Source organism: Pinus tabuliformis, chromosome X, assembly GCF_031772625.1.
Source record: "Pinus tabuliformis cultivar Carrire ecotype Pingquan chromosome X, CPIR1, whole genome shotgun sequence".
NCBI lineage: Eukaryota > Viridiplantae > Streptophyta > Pinopsida > Pinales > Pinaceae > Pinus > Pinus tabuliformis.
The window spans coordinates 1,106,196,322-1,106,218,819 of record NC_142308.1 but is presented as its reverse complement, the minus strand read 5'-3'; positions in this window follow the sequence as shown (position 1 = coordinate 1,106,218,819).

The following is a 22,498-nucleotide window of genomic DNA, read 5'->3' as shown; positions in this document are numbered from 1 at the left end:
ACATGTATATCAACATAATCATGTCACACCGCTTTGCAACTTGGACTTTGCAATCTGAGCCCAGGGTCTTGCGCTCCAACACGACCCGATCAAAGTACAAATTCTAACATGTGAATAGATGTGTTGACGTCGAACATGCTATAAAATCACTTGATTACTAGTCAATGATGTAAACTGTTAACAAGCGTGAGAAAAACCACCAATAATGACAATGGTCCTCAAGGTACTATCAGCACAATTCACGGAATATGAATAGAGGAACTGAAGTCGAACACCCGTGAAATCACTCGATTGAAAGCCAATGATGTGAACTTGTTGTCGAGTGCAAAGAACTTGCCATTAGGGTATGCAAGCTCTAAGGTACTAGAAGGGAGTCTCTCGGTTAACTTCCTGGATAATGAGCTGAAGTCGACAGGAAGCGACTGTTTCGAAGGAGGGCCATGATGCATCCCACATCATCGACACGAGACAAAGGGATGCAACATTATTTTGGATGATACCGAGAATCAGGGGTAAGTGTAACTACAGAAGGACAACTCGTGAACATATCGGCAACACGACTCCGGAGTTTGACAGCTTTTGGATCCATAGGATCGGTGGTCATGATGATGTGGCAGAGATCAAATGGAAGGAAAAAATGAACGGCCCAACCTAGAAAGGTCAAAGATGGAGTGAGGATATCCCAAACCGACACAAAGTAGAAAGTGTCATGTTCAAGAGTGAGCTTCCGACACGATTGATTGAATTTCCAAATTTCCCTCCACCATTTCTAGCAGGTACCCCAATTATTTTTTTAATCACAATATTGAAGGGGATAGCATGTGTTTGAACTGTAAGTCCATCCTTCAGATGAATCCGACCTAGTAAGTTTAACGAGCCCTAAGAAGGAGAAGCTCATGTTCGTCATGGTGATGAATTCAATGTCGTTTAATATTTTAACAAGTCTGACAGAGGTGAAACTCGGTATATTTTTCATGTTTAGAGAGTTTGAAAAAGACACGGAAATGAAAACTCCAAAAGGTCCCTTTTCATACATTTGTGTCTCTCGAGCCCGAAAAGGTAGAAAACAATACTTGAGAGAACCACTTGACCATGTCAGCCAAGGAGTACCTTTTTCGTAAATAGTTCATCTGTTAAAATTGGAAACTAGGGCCAAACTTCATGTGGGTCATCTTATGCATGGTTGATAATATTTTTATTAGATTCTTCTCGTCGAGAGGTGTAGGATTGATATAAATATCATTTGATTCCGATAAGTATTCATGGAGATATGAATTTATTTTGATTATGGAATTATTGGCTTGACCTACAACTCATGTAGGCTCAGAAGCCTAACAGTCGCATCTATTCAAACACCAACGTTGTGTATAAATATAGGAGGAATTTTCCTCATTTTGAATTACTCATCTCATCACATCTCTCTCTCTCTCTCTCTACTATGCAGAAATTAGTCTCTTCTCTACTGCGCAGAAAAGGGTCTCTCCCTCACACATTTGAAGTTGGAAGCTGCTGAAACTGAAGCTGCAACTGTAGAAGTAAAGATTGACTTGCGTGGACTAGAATATCTCCTCATCTAAATTGCATTGTAGGTTCATCTGAACCTCCTCTAAAAGTTGCAGCTTTTGGTGGTGGAATCAAGTCAATCCGACAAACGGTTTGCAAGATATCGACTGCCCTAGTTTGAAGTCGGAAGCTACTGAAACTGAAGCTGCAACTGCAGAAGTAAAGATTGACTTGCGTGGACTAGAAGATATCCTCATCTAAACTATGCTGTAGGTTCATCTGAACCTCCTTTGAAAGCTGCAACTTTTGGTGGTGGAATCAAGTCAATTCGACGGACGGTTTGCAAGATATCGACTGCCTTAGTTTGAAGCCGGAAGCTGCCGAAACTGAAGCTGCAACTGCAGAAGTAAAGTTTGACCTGCGTGGACTAGAAGATCTTCTCATCTGAACTACGCTGTAGGTTCATCTGAACCTCCTCTGGAAGCAGCAACTTTTGGTGGCGGAATCAAGTCGATCCGACGGTCAGTTTGTGAGATATCGTCTGCCCTAGTTTGATGATGAAGTCGCTAATGCTGATGCTGTTGATCTAGGGTTTGCTACTGCTGATATGAATCAGATTTATTGTACTATTTCTCTCTGCTGAATTATTGAATATAAAAGAAGATTTGATCAAAGGGTTTCCCCACACATTGTGGGGTTTGTCCCTGGCTAGCTGCCACATCTTGTGTCTCTCGTCTTGGCTTGTTTTCTATCGATCATTTAATGTTCTATTTGCACTTTACTTTATGTACATGTGATTGCTAATCTGTGGAATATAATAAGAAAAATAAGTAAACTGTTATAAGCATAGAACATACCATAACTTAACATCATCCCATCCCGAAAATGGGGTAAACGCATACTGGGTGAACGACATTTCACAACCTTTAACGAGTTCAAAACGACAAGAGATCGGCAATATTTTTGTGTTTTAAGAGTCGGAAAAGAGCTAAGCAGACCCCTTGTTTTTATTCTCTTTAACGAGTCAAAAAGGGAAAAAATACTCGGCAATCTTTTCATCTTTTATGAGCCAGAAAAGAGCTAAAAGGGGACTCGTTCTGGAGGAACGAGTGGTATAAAGGGTAGCAATTAGTTCCGACAATGGTGGAATTGATCAACACATGTAGTGGTCAAGAGGCTGGCTAATAAAAACCACTCATTGCTGCGGTCCCCCAAGAAAGGAAAAACAACCAAGTGAAAGCATATGATCGGCCAAAGAGATGGTGGCGATGGAATGAAACAACCAAGGCTCATCTAGCAAAAATTAGCTGATAAAAATGACAATCACGAGATGTAAATTGGGCATGGGTTCATTTGTACACAAGCTTGAACCATGGAGAACTCCGCTTGGATTTAGTTTCATGTTTACACAAGCTTGAAACAAAAAAAATATTCTTGCTATAAGTTTTCATGCCCCCAACATAATGACTCAATCGAGGTACATGCCCCCCAAGCTTCATTTCAATCAACTAGGTGGATGGAATGAAGGTTCACTTTCGAGATCTTGGAAAGACTCGACTAGGATTTTACAAGATCTTAATCAAAGACTCGATTTGGAAAAGGGAGTTGCTTCATTTTTTAATGAGGTTGACATAGTAAAAGAACTATCCTCGAGACCCTTGTTTCATTTTTTAACGATCTTGACACAAGACAAAGAACTATGCTCACACCCTTTGTTTCATTTTTTAACAAGGTTGACACAAGACCAGGAACTATCCTCATACATCTGTTCATGAACCATATGAGAAAATGGCTCCCAAGAGGTCTTCACTAGTTGGAAGAACCACAGTTTGGGAGGAATACATGTCATTTGGTACCAAATACAGATCGGGTTCCAAAGACCCCAGTAAATAATGTACTATACCATCTGCGTGATCATTAGTAGATGCGAAGATGGGACATGTAGCCACATAATTAACCTATAGTGGGGAGGGTACTGCTTGAAAACAAGAGCCGATAGGGGATGATGGTTGCAAAGGAGGTGCCTAGTGACCAATGAACGATAGTTGATCAATAGTCACAATTCTCCCTTTGTGCAGAAAACAAATGACACAGAAAAGTGAAGAAACAAGAGCTCCCATGACATAAACATAATCACGTCTAGGGAGAAGATTGAAATCTAACGGACCTTGGACTACCATCACGTCTATATAGACGATCTTTCCTCCCAAAGTAATAGGGGAATTCAGAAGGACCCCTAAGGGTTGACTAGTTCCCGTGTTGAAAGCCAACGAATTCTAAGTGATAGGCATAAGTTGTGGGGAACACAAAGCTTTCCAAGTAGTACAAGACATGATGCTGATAGACGCGCCTTCATCCAATATAGTGCCATGTACTACAGGCTTGTACTATAATCTGGAAAGGCACATAAGATGGGAGGTAGAATGTAGTCAATTGACTCCAATCCAAAGAAACGACATAACTACTTGGTGGGGGTATCATATGATTTCCCCCATGCTTTGTAGGAGAAGGAGAAGGACTCTCCTGAACAACCAGGATGGGAGGATCACTATTCGATTCATGTGAATATGAGGAGATGAGAAGAACATGAGCAGTATGATCACTACTCTCGTCGGGAACAGAGTGAATGACTGAAGGCGGAGCCAAGTTGACACTTTTTTTGACCAATGGTCAGTTGAGAACAGACACAAGAGAGTCATGCTCAGGAAGAGAAGGATGGACAAGAGATGAATCCAAGTCAATCTCTGTACCAACTAGGAGAGGGTTAGAAGAAATCCTTTGATAACAAACAGGAAGTTGGGGTTGAGGAGCGACAAGGTTTTCCAAAACTTTGGAAGCTTTATCCATAAGAGGACAAAGGTGAAGAAGATGCATCCCTTCACATAACCTACAAGGGAATCTAATATTTCCCTTCTTCTTACCATCATTCGCTGAAGGTGTAGCATCAACATGATCTCTAGAGGTCGACGAGGATGGTCGGTTCAGGTCTTGAGACCATACCTCTAAGACTCTGGGAATTCTAGGACAGTCTCGAAGGAGATGGTCACCCTTACATAGTTTTCAAGGGAATCTGACCTTCCATGGAGGATCAGAAGGTTTGTCTACAGGAGGTGCATTTGGAGTAACAACTGCACGGTTGGCCTCTCGCTTATCTGACTTCTTCTTCTTCTTCTTAGCCTCCTAGTTACTGGATTTCAAACTTTCACTAGATGAAGTAGAAGAGGAAGAGGAAGAAACAAGGGAAGAAGGGGAGAGGTCAACCTTAGAATTAATGTGATGTGATTCAAATGAAGGAGATGGTGGGGTAGGAGTTGGGACGCTCGGGATCACCGAGGTCGAAAATAACCAGACAGGTAAACCAATGGTTAACCCAGGGAGGGACAACGTTGCCATATAAGGAGCACCAGAATTTCCAAAAGAAGGAAAAAGACCAGGATTCCCATTTGAGGGGAACACTTGACTAGTAGACTCTCGGAATGTTGCCATTAGAATCGAGTTTTAAAGAAACACTAAGGAAGATAACTTTAACCAGGAATATTTCATGGGCAGTTAATTTTAAGACACTAAGACAAAACTTCGCCTTTGTAGATTTTAACCCTGTACATAAATTTCCTGCATACGAATTCTAAAACGCATAAAGTAAACAATGCGAGAGCATAACACATAAAACACATATACAAAGATTTTCCCCTGGATCCCAAAACCGGGACTACCAGCTTGATTTTTCATTATGTTCCTTTCAATGTTACAATACATATTTATACATGCCGAAGCATCCAATACCATGGACCGAAAACCATCGCGTCCAATACCATGGACTGAAAAAACATGTGCGAAAATCATGCACAAAACCATAGGTCGGTCCGCCCAACCTAACATAGGGTCCAAAACCAAAATTTTCTGGGGCGCTGCCCCAGACCTCATAAAGTGGGGTTACGGGTGCCCTTCAAACCCCCTGTTAACTATGTGGAAAGAATATAACACAACCTAACATTCTCCCACTTGTTTTCTTTCCACAGGGGGCCACAAGAGAGCTTAGTCATTTTCCCAGCCCTAAAATGCCCATTGTCTCTCTACACCAAGAGAACTTCTCAGAGCTCACAGAATTTGTCAATGCATCTGCAGTATTCTTCAAAGTGTCCACCTTTACCAGCAACACCTTTTTGTCTTCTATCATATCCCTCACAAAGTAACACTGAACATCAATGTGCTTTGTCTTTGAACGATATGCAGGGTTATTTGCTAAGAAAATTGCACTTTGGTTGTCACAATCTATCCTTATAGCTTCCTGTACTAACCCCATACTTGAACACAATGTCTGCGACCAAACTGATTCCTTGCTTGCATGAGTGGCTGCCATGTATTATGCCTCTGTCGTTGATAGTGCCACTACAGATTGTTTCTTACTCATCCAATTGACTGCACCTCCAAATAGGTTAAACACATACCCACTTGTAGATCTTCTCTGATCCAGATCTCCAGCCCAGTCTGCATCAACAAAGCCATGAATATCCAACACTCTGTCCAATCCTGGTCTTCCTTTGTAGCACAGACCATAATCACTAGTGCCACACAAATACCTGAAAACTCGCTTCACTGCTGTCCAATGCTCCTTTCCTGGTTTTGACATAAACCTGCTCAATACTCCCACTGCATGTGCAATGTATGGTCTAGTATAGACCATTGCATACATCAGGCTACCGACTGCACTTGCATATGGAACACGGGACATGTCATCTTCCTCTTCTTGTATCTTGGGACATTGTTCAACAGATAACCTCACACCTATAGGAATAGGAACCTTCACTGGTTTACTATCCTGCATGTTAAACCTTTGCAGTATTGTCTCGACATACTTCCTCTGGTTTAACCAGAGCTTCCTCTTTGCCCGATCTCTTTTAATTTCCATGCCCAAAATATAGTTTGCAGCGCCAAGATCTTTCATGTCGAATTTGGAGGACAATTGGGTCTTCAAATCCTGGATAATTTCTTTGTCATTTCCAACCAGCAACATATCATCCACATACGAGACCAGATAAATAACACGGTCACCATTTAATTTAAAATACACACAGTGATCTGCTTTGATTCTGGTGAAGTCAAGTCCCCATATAAATGTATCAAATTTCTGATACCACATCCTTGGTGACTGTTTAACCCATACAGAGACTTCTTTAACTTGCATACCAGTTCTTTCTTACCCTTCGCTGCAAAGCCTTCAGGTTGCTTCATGTAGATTTCCTCTTCCATATCCTTGTGAAGAAATGCTGTCTTCACATCCATCTGTTCTACCTCAAAATCAAAAGCAGCAACAACAGATAAAAGTAATCTAATAGAAGTTGCCTTGGCAACAGGAGAAAAAATATCACCAAAATCAATTCCCGCCACTTGGGAATAACCTTTTGCGACCAATCGAGCTTTGTATTTCTCCACTTTTCCTTCTGTATTTGTCTTCTTTTTGAACACCCATTTGCTGCCAATGGGTTTCCTTCCAGCCAGTAGCTCCACTAGATCCCAAGCCTCATTTTTGTGCAAAGATGCCATTTCATCAACCATGGCCTCTTTCCAGAGTTTTCCATCCTCTGAATCTACTGCTTCCTTCACAGTTCTGGGATCATCGTCAGTAATAGATAAAGCAAAATTTGAACAGAAAGCAGATGGACTATACCTTTCAAGCTGCCTTCTTTCTCGAACTGATCTTCTCACAGCTGGAGTTTGTGGCTCTTCATCTTCTGATTCCTCCTCTGCTGTAGAGTTTGATTCTTCCTCCTTTAGCTCAAACTCTATCTTCTCAGGTTCCTTTCGTTGGACTTCATGTTTAATAACATCTTTCACCTCTCTGAACACCACATCTCGGCTATACACAACCTTCCGTGTGACTGGGTTCCAAAGCTTATAACCCTTTAAACCATCCTTATACCCAATAAAGATGCACTTTTCAGATTTACTATCCAACTTGGTTCGTTTCTCCTTTGGAACATGTACATATGCATCACATCTAAATACCCTTAGATGTGAAAGAGAGGGTTTCTTACTAGTCCATACCTCTTGTGGAGTCTTATCCTCCAACGTTGATGAAGGTGACCTATTGACCAGGTAACATGCAGTATCCACTGTCTTTGCCCAGAATTCCTGTCCTAACCCGACACCACTGAGCATGCTTCTTGCCCTTTCCATCAACGTCTTATTCATTCTTTCTGCAGCTCCATTTTGCTGAGGTGTATATGGAGTAGTCTTTTGTCATGCTATACCACATTTCTTATAGAATTATTCAATATCCTTACTGTAAAACTCTCCACCGTTATATGTTCTCAGCACCTTTATCTTCTTCTTTGTATGGTTTTCCACCAGAGCCTTAAATTCTTTAAATCTGTCAAAGACTTCAGATTTATTCTTAAGGAAATATATCCATGTATTCCTTGAGAAGTCATCTATAAATGATACATAGTACATAGACTTACCCAGTGAGGGAACCTTCATAGGTCCAAACACATCACTGTGCACAAGTTCTAATATCTGTTTCGCTCTCTTACTACCAGAGGGGAAACTCACCCGATTCTGCTTCACATATACACAATTTTCACAGAAATAAAAATCCAGAGATCTATTACTCATACCTTCTACCATACCTTTATCATGAAGTATCCGAAGGCTCTTTTCTCCAATATGTCCAAGCCTTTGATGCCACAACATGGTCTTCTCTCCAAAGACCACTAGATTTTCTGCTCCAATTTCAGGAACCACATAACTATTGCACCCATCAATAACAGTGCTACCTTGCAGCTTGTATAGAGTTCCAATCCAAACTCCCCACATCAATACCAGTTCTCCCCAAACCATCTTGCAGGTATCCTTCTCGAACACTATTTTACACCTGCATCATCCAACTTACTAACAAAAATAAGATTTCTAGTCAATGCAGGAATATGTAGAACACCCGGAAGTGTTCTAACCCTTCCACCTTGCAACTTCAACTTTACTTTTCCACGACCAATGATTCTAGCCTTCCTGTCATCCCCCAAGAAGACATCACCACCATCGTATTTCTCATACTCGCAGAACCACTCTCTATGGGTAGTGAAGTGAAAGGATGCACCTGAGTCAATTAACCATGCCTCATGATCTACATGTGTACTTGAAGAAGCCAAGTACACATCCCCACCTTCATCTGAGGTGGTTTTTTCCTCTGTAGAAGGAGCATCATCAGATCCCTTTCCTTTGTCAGGAGCTTTAGATTTACAGTCCCTTTTGTAGTGCCCTTCCTTTCTACATTTCCAGCACACCACCTTTACAGGTTTTCCTGGAGATTTAGATCTCCATCTAGATTTAGATCTCCCACTCGATGACTTATTTTTGTTTCTATTCTGGGATCATCCTTGTGCAGACAAGGCATCACCATTCTGGCTCTTTGTATTTTTTCGTCTCATCTCCTGCATCAGCAAGGCTGAGACTATTTCATCAAACTGCAAGGCAGTTGCATTGCTACCTATTGCAATAACCAGACTATCCCATAATCTGGTAGAGAACACAACAAACTGATGCACTTATCTTCATCTAAAATTTTAATATCAACAGACGCTAACTGATTTACCACAGTATTAAATGAGTTCAGATGCTCTGTCACCGAGTCTCCATCTTTCATCCTCAGATTATACAGCGTTTTCCGCAGGAACAGTTTATTCACCAGAGACTTAGATTGGTATAAAGTCCCTAACTTGTCCCACAAAGCCTTCGCCGTAGCTTCCCCTGATACATTCAACAATACTAAATCTGAGACACACAACCATATTGTGCTCTTTGCCTTCCGATCCAACTTCTTCCATTCTTCATTGAACACTCCCGTTGGTTTAGTACCCGGATCTACCGCGATCCACTGGTCTTTATCCACCAACAGATCCTCCATCTTGAGTTTCTACAACTCAAAGCTCTGACCATTAAATTTATCGATCTCTATCTTTCCACTACTCGCCATCTTCTTTCACCACCAGAATCGATCTCGCAGATCTCCCATTGAACAGGGTCTACCACAGGCCCGAGTGAAACCCCTCAGCAACAAAGGCGTCCCCTTGAAGCCAAAATTGCTCTGATACCAAATGTAGGTTTTAACCCTGTACATAAATTACCTGCATATGAATTCTAAAACACATAAAGTAAACAATGCGAGAGCATAACACATAAAACACATATACATAGATTTTCCCTTGGATCCCAAAACTGGGACTACCAGCTTGATTTTTCATTATGTTCCTTTCAATGTTACAATACATATTTATACATGCCAAAGCATCCAATACCATGGACCGAAAACCATCGTGTCCAATACCATGGACCGAAAACCATCGTGTCCAATACCATGGACCGAAAAAAGATGTGCGAAAATCACGCACAAAACCATGGGTGGGTCCGCCCAACCTAACATAAGGTCCAAAATCAAAATTTTTCGGGGCGCTGCCCCGGACCCCATAAAGTGGGGTTACGGGTGCCCTTCAAACCCCCTGTTAACTACGTGGAAAGAATATAACACAACCCAACAACCTTTTCATATTTTAAGAGTTGAGAAAAGGACGAAAGGTGACTCTAGTCGCTTTCGGAATTAATGAGCTTGAAAGGACAAGTGCTCAATGGACTTTTAAAATTTAAAGAGTTAGTAAAGAAAAAAAATGACTACTTAGGGTATTTTAGGCAAAAGGATTACCAGGTAACTGTGAACTGCAGAATACCTCTCGGCGAACCGAGAAATACAGGTAAGCAATCTCCCCAAATGCTCTGTTCGGTGTATCACGTTTACAAGGAAGCAGACTTGTACCAGCGCTGTCTAGTGCTGAAGCTAACGACAACTGCTAGGTTTACAGATGCCAGAACACATCTCTAGCCTAGACCACTAAATGTGAGCGTTAAGTTTCAATGCTTCCTTAGGTTAATTGAATAAATTTTAACGGTTGATCTTGAATTATGTCTCAATTTCAAGGCCCTACAACTGTCATATGACAAAGCTCCTACATGCAGCTATATGAGAAAAGAAATCTTTGTTTGATGGAAGTTAACACTAATTGAGAGATAGGGAACACAAAATCAATGCAACAATCAAAGAATGAAATATTTCTCTAATAAATCTCCTAAATGCACTTAATCTTCCCTTAACAACAAAATAAGTGTCATTTCATTTCCAATGCTTATAATGATGAAATTCTAGCTTCTCAATGACGCTACTAATACAATATTTTCGCTTAAGTAAACTAGAATGATGTTCATCTTTTCATAAAATGCAAAGTGAATCTTTCACATAAAGCACTTTAATGAAAATTTTCACAATTCCAAACAAATAAGCATCAATAAAACCCAAAGCATGATAAATGAAACTAAAAGCAACTTCTTCCCTGAATTGAACAAAACAAACACATAAATGCTTCAATCGACAAAGCAAGCAATGTAATCTATGCTTGGAAAGAGAAAAGAGACACTCAAAATAAGAGAACAAACGAGACTCTTTCACTCATTCAATTGAAAATGAAGTAATGAAGATGTTGCGATTGAAAGATGGATTAAATGAAGCATCAAATCAAAAAATTGACACAATGAGTAAACAAACAAATGAATGGTAATTAACCTAGATGCCCTAGGGTCATAGAAACCATCCAAAAAACTAAAAAAAAAATCAAGCAATGAAACTTCAAGCCAATCAATCAATCAAAACTAGCAAACAAATCATCCTAGTCACTTCTGGAAGGAAGAAGAGAGTTTGAGGGTCAAGACACACTAGCACGAGAATGGGAGAAATTTCGATTTTTTCTTAACTCAGAGACTGGAGCGACTGCCCAACTGACAACTAGCACTGATAGGCATGACCGACACGACTGACTAGTACTACAACTAGCGTTGATGGCCTGATCGATGTGACTGCCTAATTGACAACTAGCGTTGATCAAGGGATTCAAAGAAAAATAAAAAATAACTTCACATAGGGCCAGAATTAACACATTAGAGGGTGGGCTAAACCAAGCAAGCACACAAACCAAGCTAAATGAAGCTTTCTATTCAGGTAGAAAATAGTCAGAACAAGCTAGGAGGCAAAAATCAAGAGAGCAATACACACTGGTCAAGATCTAGGGTGAACCCTAATCTTCACCTACAGGCATTGGCACGACTAACTAACTGACAACAAGCACCAGAAGGGGGTCGATGTGACTTTTTCTGAGTATATCGCGTTGATTGGTGCGACTATCAGCGAAATACGTGCACTGACTGAGGATGCAAGGAAAAAATATTTTTTTTTTGAAAGGCTGAGACCAGACTTGCTATTGTAAATTTCAGACCTAGAGAAGTGAACAAGGCAAAGAAGACAAAACAAAATGGAAATGGTGATACTATAAAAGTTCACACAAAACCATGAAATTACAAACAACCAAACAAAAGGATTGGCTCCCCAAAGGAGTCGCCAATTTGTGGTGAAGTAAAATTATGAGTGCGAACACAAACAATTCCTCTAGCCCGATAATGGGTCTAGCCACAACTAATACATTCTATGGAAAATTTCCTTAGGTTAGAACCAATTAAGAGGGCCTACCTCTTAGTACGATTATCCCGTTTGGTGATGACCTTGCTTGCTCGCTTCAGCTATCTCTCGTTTCCTTCTTCAAACACCTGAAACAAGTAAACAACAGCAAACAACAACCGTGATTACAGACAAATTGTAATTTAACCTACTTAACAAGTCAAGAAACATTAAGCCATAAACATGTAAGATGAAACATTATGTAGGAAATCAATCGATAGTTGCATATATATTAAATCAAGAAGAGATTACAACCATTGTCTTGACGTTTCCGTTCTCCTCCAACAAAACTAGGTTCCCACACACTTCTGTTAGCATTCCATGATGGCCTCAACAATGATAGTTTCAAGGCTCTTCCCTTTAGGATTCACATTAAACCAAATTCACACTTCTCCCTCACACAACTAGAGAACTACAACTATGAATAGCTTGTTGTTTACTGCAAACTTAATTAGCACTAGCACACCAACATTAACACTCTAACACTAGCTTGTACTTGGGAAAAAGGGAGGTTTATATAGAATGAATGGATGGGAGATGGTTCCTCTTCTCGTGGGAGAAGGTATTATCTCTTGAGGTAGTTCCATCCTTATAGGGGAAAGGAGCCCAAACTAACATCCTTGACTCCATCCGGCCCAACGATTTACTAGACTTCCATTTCGAAGATTCTAGAGATGGAAGCTTCGACTCCTTATTTAAAAACTTTCCAAAAGAGGATTGACACGACTGAAACAAAACTTAGTTGCTCTGGTCGGCGCTAGGGACAGTGTTAATCCCTGCATATCGGCGTGAGGAGGACACTGGTCATTAGCGCCGGTCTCGTAAACTAGGAAAAATAGAAGCTTTGTGGGAAATGGTGCAAAAGGGAATTGTTCTGCTCATGAAGAGGGACACAATGGGAGTTTCTTCATGAAGGGAAAGCATGTAGGGTTCATTGTAGAGGTCCTCCAGGATCAAGGAATGGGGAGTACAGGGATAGTGACAAAATGTTGTGTAACACTCCCATTTATCGAGTCCTTGTAGCAGTGCTAGCTCTTGGGAATGCCTAGAAGTGTTAGGCTCACTAGTTCATCTTATAAAACCGTAACACCAACACTCCCAAGTTCATCATGGAATTATGTGAACCTACTCAGGTACTGTGGTATTGTGTCACCCTTTTGCATCTTGATATTCCGAAGCTTGTCGTTGAGTGCCAGCTTCATGTGGTCACTACTGTTATGGAACAAATCTGTCAAGGCTTTCCACATTGCATACATAGTCTATTTTCCGTGGATATTAGAGACAATATGGTCTTGTGCCCCCTCCAATATGATCCTCCTCGACTTTGCTACACCATTCTTCCAATCTTCTAGATTCTGAACATTAGTTGCTGCCGGTTTCTGGATATCATTATCTATGAATTCCTTCAACCCATTATATTCTAGCACTGCCTACATCATGTCCTTCCAAGAAACATAATTTGAGTTACCCTTAACGGAATACTCGAATCTTAGTCCATATAAATCCATCCTGCGAGCTCTAAAGAATTGGTCCTCCACATTCGATCCTCCTGCAAAGACAACTTCAAATTCTCTTCTCTATTGTAATTCTAGCTCTGATACCATGTAGAATTTTTAATGTAGATTCAAAGTTGCAATGTAATTTTCTAAAACATAAGACTCAAATCTACTCTACTCATTTGCTGAAAGCAATTCACGATCTAGATCACAAATCATAAACATGCATAAGGATTCAACACAGATACACAAATCTTTATCTTGGGGAAAGCAACTTCTCAAAGCCCATTCCTATCTGTATTGCATTAATCAAAGAATCTAGGTGAATCCAATATGCTTGTCCAGTCTGAGCACAACCTGCACCTATATCTTCTATCTTGTTGCTTCACTAAATTACTATGACCAATACTTAGCCAATTTCTTAGCCTGACAATCTCCTATTTCCTTGAGGAATTATCCCATATTAATTAGGAAATTCCTCAATCTAGATTGCGCAATTCCTTTAGGCCAATCTATAACTACATGCACCAGCTGTACAAGTTGGATGATTTTACAGTTAATAGTACACAACCCTTGAACTCCAATCTCAACTAGGTAACTCAAATTATTTGCATGCATCATTTATTCTGGGTTGATTGATGAGTTAACTATTTGATCACTACACTTTGATCTTCCACTAGTTCATCTTACAATTAGAACTAGTTTAACTTACAATAAGTCAATTTAACTGAATGGTTTGCTAGAAATTAGAAATCAATCATACTAAACTGAACCCAAGTGTCTCCAACTCGAATTAACTGATTTAACTGAGTGACAAGTGCCATGTCACCTCAGTTAACTACCTCCAAGTATTATGTTGAAATTGAAATTGAAATTTTAATCTAGTATGACCAAGGCAAAGTCAAAACTAAGTTTTCTTGCTGCATTTTCAATAATCCAATCCACTGAGATAGGAATATATGCAAGTGTACCAAGAATGAGGTGCTTACTTGAGACCATAGATGGCTCTCTTGAGGCTACACACATGTGTCTCCCTGTCAAATGTCTCAAATCCCTGTCAAATGTGGATATCTCTTCCTCAACCACTCCATTGAGGAAGACAATCTTAACATCCATTTTGTGGATCCTCCACCTAAATTATGCTTCCAATGCAAGTATGATCCCGATAGATGAGTATCTTTCCACTGGGGAAAATGTCTCCTCATAATCAATTCCATCTACTAATGAGAAGCCTTTGGCCACAAATCTGGCCTTATACTTCTCAACACTTCCATCAATTGCATGTTTCACCTTATACAACCATCTGGAGCTAATAATAGATTTTACCTCAGGTTTAGGCACAACGTCCCAAGCATCATTATTCATGATGGAGTCATACTCCTCCACCATGGAATCTACTCACACCTGTTGGGAAATTGCATATTCAAATGAAGAAGGATCATAATCAATTAGTTCTGTCATGAGTGCCATATATCCAGTATATTTGTATGGTGATATCCTCTATCTGCACAAGGAGCTAGGAGCTCCAACCTTCTCCTGAGCTTCCTACACCAACCTGTCTGTCTCCTTGGTTCTCTTCCTCCCTTTTTAGAAGACTCTGTGTGAGTGGGTGCCTCCAGTCAGCCTTCTCTTTGCTTCTCCACATGTGGATGCTCCACATCATCTTGTGGATCTGATTGAGGCTCCTCCTTTAGAGCTAGAAGCTCCTCCTTTGGGGGATTCATACTCAACCCTTTCTCTATAGATATTCTCATGGCCTTCTCCTTATCAAATCTGACATATCTCCTCATCAAATTTGTCCTGAGCAAGGGCATTTACACCTGGTAAATATGAGGTGTCTCTATGTATCCTACAAATATCCCCCTCTCTGCAGTGGGCTCCAACTTTTTCTTGCTATCTTTGGAGACATGAAAATAGACCATGGATCCAAAAATGCGAAAGTGGGATACATCTAGCTTCCTCATAGAGAAAGCCTCTTAAGGTGTGATCATTCTAAGAATTTTGTGAGGGATCCTATTCTAAAAATAAGTAGCTTTATTGCATGCTTCTACCCACAGGTATAGTGGCAGTCCTTGATCACAAAGCATTGCTCTTGCACTCCCTATAATGCTCTGTCCCATTTTTCTATTGGTTTTTAGGTGCATTCAACTCCCTTGTAATACCCTCTTTGACACATAATTCGTTGAAGGAATTAGACACATACTTTCGTCCATTATCACTTAGGGATTTAATTTTTTATCCAGTCTCATTTTCAAATAAGGCTTTGAATTCAAAAAAACCTTGAATAAACCTCAAGATGGCTCTAACTCTGCTATTTCAGCTCTTGAAGGAGGATTTAACCTATTTTCTAGGAGTGAATCCCTTGCAAACATCATGTTGATCAAGGGTGTATTTTTGAAGTCCAGTGGTGATATGCTACATTATTTTCGAAACTCCATGGTGTAGGTGTCCCATGTGCCTATAACATAGCTATCCAACATCTCAACCCTGAACATGTTCTACCTTGTTGCTCAATGAAATGCATGCATCCACCTATAACTTGTAGATATTTTTAACCCGAATACAAATTTGTTTTACTTGTCCAGTAGTAATATGCTTCAGATAAAATTTCCCCTTATTGAACACCAGTGAGTTTACATGTGTTTTATGTATGCCATTATCTCTCTTTGCTTCATCTTAACTAAATCAAACAGGATAAAAGGTAGAATACATTGAAAGTGTAGTGCTCTACCTAGGGTTTGTTTAGTTATCTATGTTTTCAACTGTTTGAAGAGGATACCTGAGGTTTTCATGCCCTCTCCAACTCCTCACCTGTCTAAAAGCTCTCAATCTCACTCAATTTGAAGTACCAAACCATTTGCCTACCTTTCCCCATAGAGATCTCTGCAAAACTGAGCCTCATTCCCCGGACCCAAATCTGCCTTTCACATTTGAGCCAACAAAGCATCATCAAATTCCAATAAAACACCTCTGTACACATACCTAGCCTAAAATCAGTCATTAAATCGGTCATCTCAAGCTTCATAGGCCATCTTTTCTAAGATTGACAAGGAGAGAGCCCTCTCCTGACCTGGTAGGGCTAGCTACCAGGTTAAGTGTGGTTTGATGTTACCCTAGATCTTACCTTTCTCAGCCTAAGGTAGATTTAGGCCCTAACATAGTGGTGACCATACTGGGGAAGAAAAGTTTGTTGTTTGCTTTATAAACTACAGACGGAGCCTGAAGTTAGCTAGGTAGCCTTCGAAACACTCTTGCTTTGCATTAGTGAAAGTAGATGAATGTTGCTTCAGTCAATCTCCGGTCTAGTTTATGAACTGAACATCTGATTTCCTCAGCAAAATGTAATCAAGTTCAGATCTGATTGTTGATGGTGGTCAACGATTAGACATCGCAAGGCTGAAATCATTCACCTGGCGACTCTAAATTAGTTTCAATATCAAATCCAAGGACTCCACTGGAGGATGAACGTGACCAACAGAAACATGAAAGGACAATATGGAAAGATTAGGTATTCAAGTTGGAATTTCATCCAAGACATTTTGTTCTTTGTTCTAAATTATTTCTTCTCGTTTCCCTAGAGTGTCAAGAAGGCTTTGCAAAGTATATTGTATTTGAGAAAATATCCTTGGCCTGCATTTGATTCCTTCCCTTTGAAGATTGTGAATACCAAAGATTTGCATGCCTTTGAGCTTGATCAAAACCCTTTTTCTGAATCTTGTGATGACCTTCTTCAAACTGATGAGCCTCAAGAGACCAAGACTAATTCTACACCTTCTGTACATACCCCTATACCTTGTAAAATTCCAGATCGATACAAGCCTCTGATTTTACCTCCTATATTCCATGCTTTCCCTAAAAATCATGACCTATATCTACCAAAATTTGATGGTGAACATGACAATATCACTGCTGAGAGACATGTATTGAATTTTGAGTCCTTTCTTGATCTTTTTCAAGTTGATGAAGAAGATGTCAGTATTAGGATTTTTGCTCTTTCTTTGCAAGGCAAAGTCAAGAGTTGGTTCAAAACCCTGCCTGATGCGAGCATCTCAGATTTCCAGCAGTTTGTCAAAGTTTTCCTCGACAGGTGGATGATTAGACAAAACCATTTCTTGATTATAAGAGAGTATAACGAGCTGAAAAGAGTGCCAGGGGAGACAGTACAATGATTTTCTGCCAGATTTAACCAAGTTTATTATTCGATGCCGGTTAATATAAGACCTCCTCTTGGATCCGCTCTCTTGCACTACCCGGGTGCCTTTGATCCAGAAATGGAGTTCCAGCTGAGAGAAAGGAATCTTACAACACTTGAAGAGATGTAGAATAGTGCAGTAGATGTAGAGGCTCCTTTGCTGATCTGAAGGGCAAAGTTGAAGGAAGAAGAGATGAAAAACATAGATATGGAGGAATCGACATCTCTAGAGGTAAAGCTTGACATTTTGGTAAGTGCAGTGGAAGAGATGATGCAAAGGATCACCACAAGGAATGAGTATAATGTTCAAGCCCATGGCTCGCTGATTGAAGAAGAACAAGTTGCTGATCCAAAACATCTTCTTTCTTATCCCAGTTGTCATATATCTGATAATGATCATTTTATAGATCATCTTGGCGAAGAGAGATATGTTGATATGACATGTATGCTTGATGATGTCTTTTATACTGATGATTTGCCTCAGTTTTATCAGTATGATGATGATTATGTTCTCCAAACAGAAGCTAATCTTGCAGACAAACCAGCAGCTAGTTTATGGGAGGAAGAAGTTCACTTTAAGTAGCTCGAATACAATGTTCAGCCATCACATATCAGCTATGGAAATGATGAGGAAAGTGCAGCAAAGTTTGAATTAAGTGAAGAATCTTTGCCTTTTTGTTTTGCTTCATTTCAATTCATCAAAGACAACAATCATGCAATTAGAAATCAAATGTCCTATCCAATTAGAAACCTTGTTCAAGACTTTTCCTATCCAAATTTGCAGCTCCCCAATGCCTTTGATTTTCAAGTTACAAATAAAGACTTGGAAGCTGGAACATATGATCAGATGATGCAATATGATTCTGTACCATTTTGTTTTGAATCATTTCAGTTTTTGAAGGGAAAATTGCATAGTATATCTTCAAATGAGAAGCCTGTAGAAAATCATGTAATCTCATCAGAAACAAAAGAAAATGGGTTGCAGCAGTCTATTCATGTTTTTCACGATCCAATAGCTGATGTTTTGGATGAGGTTTGCAGTCAAAGTCCTTCTCCATTGACTACATGTGAGCCTGAAATGTGTATTGATACAAACTTGATCTGGTAGCCGGTTTCTTTGTCATTTTCAGCAGGAGTCTCGTCACAAAGATGAGATCAAAGTTTGCATTCATGGTACAAGGAGAAGAGAAGTAATCCACTGGATGAGCTAAGTCCCAGTGTGCATGAATTTTGAGATCCTTATGCAGTGTTTTTGGAGGCGGATAGAGAATCCATAGTATTCAACGGATCTGTTCACAAGTTTTCATGGGTGTTGCCTTTCAGTGGTTCTCTCTTGTTTTTCATAAGAAAGCACTTGCGGAGAATTCAAACAGCAGCTGGAATACTTACTTGGTTGCATTGGTTGTTTCATTTCACTTGATCAGGTGATGAATGGAACAGTTAGAGTAGGTTTTGATGAATAAGATCTACTTTGGGCATCATTTCCAGTTTGTTGGTTGTGTTTAAGTATCGAGTCAATTTTTAGTTGAGTGAGAGTCAGTTTGTGTCGTCAAGTCGTTAGTTTTCAGTCATGCATTTCAGCTTGAGTTTTTGACTCCATTTCCCAATGGATAAGGCACTTGTCTACTCTCCCAAAGATCTGTGGTTCTTGGCCCCTCCAAGGAGGTACCATCCCCATTGGAGCCAATGTTAGTGTCTGTCTTTGCAGCCTTCCTCCAGTGATCAAACATGCTTTTAAAAAGTGATTTTAAGGTGTGAAGGTCAAATTTGGTCATTTCAGTGAGTCTTCAAGCAAAATTTGGTCACTAGGTATTAGGTCTAGGGTTTTCTTTTACTCTTGTCAAATTTGTCCAAATGTCGGTCCATGTCACTATTTAGCTGAGTGTACCATCATTCAGAGGGTTGTCATCATCATGTTAGGCCCCTATACTACTAGTGTAACCCCTTATTGTTATTAGTACAACCCACTTATTATATTGATGTACCCATGTAGTGCCCATATTGTTACTATTGTGCCCCATAGAAGCCCACTATTGTTATTATTGTGCCCTTACATTATTATTGTTATGTCGGCTCTGATTATGTTATGACCCCTTAGACTCCTATATATAGAAAGGAGGTCTTTTCATTTGTATCATCTAAGAATTGTTCATTTATGTAATGTAAAGGAGGTTTCCCCCTTGAAGAGGTTGAATTCTAAGGCATTGATATATCTTTTCTATATTTTCTTGAGCTGGTTTCATAACATTTGGTATTAGAGCTTTGGATTCTAGGGTTTCGCTGCTCCAAATAGGTCATCGTGGAATTTTCACTATAAATTTTTTTCTGTGATGTTTCAGAAGCTAAAAAAAAAACCCATTTGAGAAGAAATCATGCTGAATCTTTGTTCCAAATTTCAGAGCTCTTCGTGCTATATTTGCAGAGATATGATCTGAGGAAGTTGGTCTTTTTGCAGACTCCTGAATTACATTCCAAACAGGTGACCCAGGGAAAATCGTCATAACTTGCTCTCTGAGCATCGGATTGAAATTTCATAAGAAGGTATAGAAAGAGGACGGACTGTAGTTTCTTGTATATATTTTTCAGATCTAAAGGTTGAAACAGTGACACGTGGCACTTTATACAAGTTCGCTCGTCTGGAAAGGTCTATAATCAGGTCATCTTGGGAGATTGTGCATAACTATTTCTTGGAGAATCCAATTTTGATCAGACTGGTGGCATTGGAAAGAGGACATAGAGGGCTACCACAGGTCGCACTTTTATAACTTAAAGATATGAAAGTACAAATTTATAGTCGTTTCAAGATCGATCTCCTAAAATCAAGAAAAAGTGAGATGAGGAAGTTTGATGGCAAGGATCCGGTAAATTGGATACTTCAGATGGAGCAATATTTTGATCTACATGGTGTACCACTGTTACAAAAGGTATGTATTGAATATTCATATTTAGAACGGGATCAATTTTTATGGTATGAAGGGCTTTGTTCTCGTAAACAACTTGTTACGTGGTCAATTTTCACGAAGGAAATGATAGCACATTATGAGGATACAAAGAGCAACACCTTCTTTAGAGCAACACCACAACAATTGAAAAGAGTAAAAGGGCTTTGTGACATAGTGGAAAGCAAAATTATGGAAACTAGGAAGCATACCCCTCACAACTATAAATATGGAAGTGTTGTTTCTCCTAGCCTTCCACAACCTACAAGGGTTACACCACAACAATTGGAAGAAAAAAGAGAAAAAGGGCTTTGTTACAATTGTGATAGCAAATTCACTAAAGGTCATAAGTGTGCTGAGAAGAAATTATTTTATATAGAATATGAAGAAGAGGAAGAAAAGGATCAAGAAACATCAAAAGAAGAAGATATACGCCAGGACTGCACCCCAGAGAAAGAAGAAATGAATCAGACCATATCTTGTAAAGCATTGGCAAGAATTACCACTCCTCAAACTCTCAAGATAGAAGGACATATAAAGAAGAAAAAGGTGCAAGAAGTGAAAGACCACATCGAGAAAGAAGAAAGGAATCCAACCATATCTTGTAATTCATTGGTCAAAATTACCACTCCTCAAACTATCAAGATAGAAGGACATATCAAGAAGAAAAATGTTCAAGAAGTGAAAGATCACATCGAGCATCAAGAAATGAATCCGACCATATCTTGTAAAGGATTGGAAGAAATTACCACTCAAACTCTAGAGGTAGAAGGACATATCAAGAAGAAAAAGGTTCAAGCAGTGAAAGATCACATCGAGCATCAACAACAAGTTATCCAACTTTTAAAGGATAACTCCACTTCGGTGCAAAATCAAACGAAACAACAGGTAGATCAACATCGTAGTGAAAAATGTTTTGATGTAGGTGATTGGGTATTTTTACTGCTACATCTCAAGCAAGCTATTTATGAGAAGGAAATGTTGGAAATACTACATGCACTTAAAAAATGGTGACCTTACCGAATGGGAAGAATCTTCAAGGATGAGGACGTGGAAGCATTGTTTTGTGCTATTTCTATTATCCAACCAGATTGGATAAACGAAGCAAAGGATGAATGGAAGAAGGACGAAGAAGTATGGCCACTTATTCAAAAGTTGCAAAAGATCCCAATTCAAACAATATTGCCAGAAATTGAAGAGGAAGGAAAAATCATATTGGAACCTGGAGCAGTCACAGAAAGAAGAACCCGACAGCTACGAAATCGATCAATTTCAGAGTATCTCATCAAGTGGAAGAACTTACCCACTAAATATTCCACATGGGAGGACAAGAATTTTATACAGAAGCATCAAGAACTACTCAAGCATTGAGGACAACACTTTTTGAAGGAGAGGGGCATGTTAGGCCCCTGTACTACTAGTGTAACCCCTTATTGTTATTAGTACAACCCACTTATTATATTGATGTACCCATGTAGTGCCCATATTGTTACTATTGTGCCCCATAGAAGCCCACTATTGTTATTATTTTTCCCTTACATTATTATTGTTATGTTGGCTCTGATTATGTTATGACCCCTTAGACTCCTATATATAGAAAGGAGGTCTTTTCATTTGTATCATTCAAGAACTGTTCATTTATGTAATGTAAAGGAGGTTGCCCCGTCGAAGAGGCTGAATTCTAAGGCGTTGATATATCTTTTATATCTTTTCATGGGCTGGTTTCATAACATTTTACACCTTGTTCATGCTTTAGTTGTGCCTAGGTAAGGTTCATTTCCCTCTCCTAGGGTTTTGAAGGCAATTTATCTTGGAT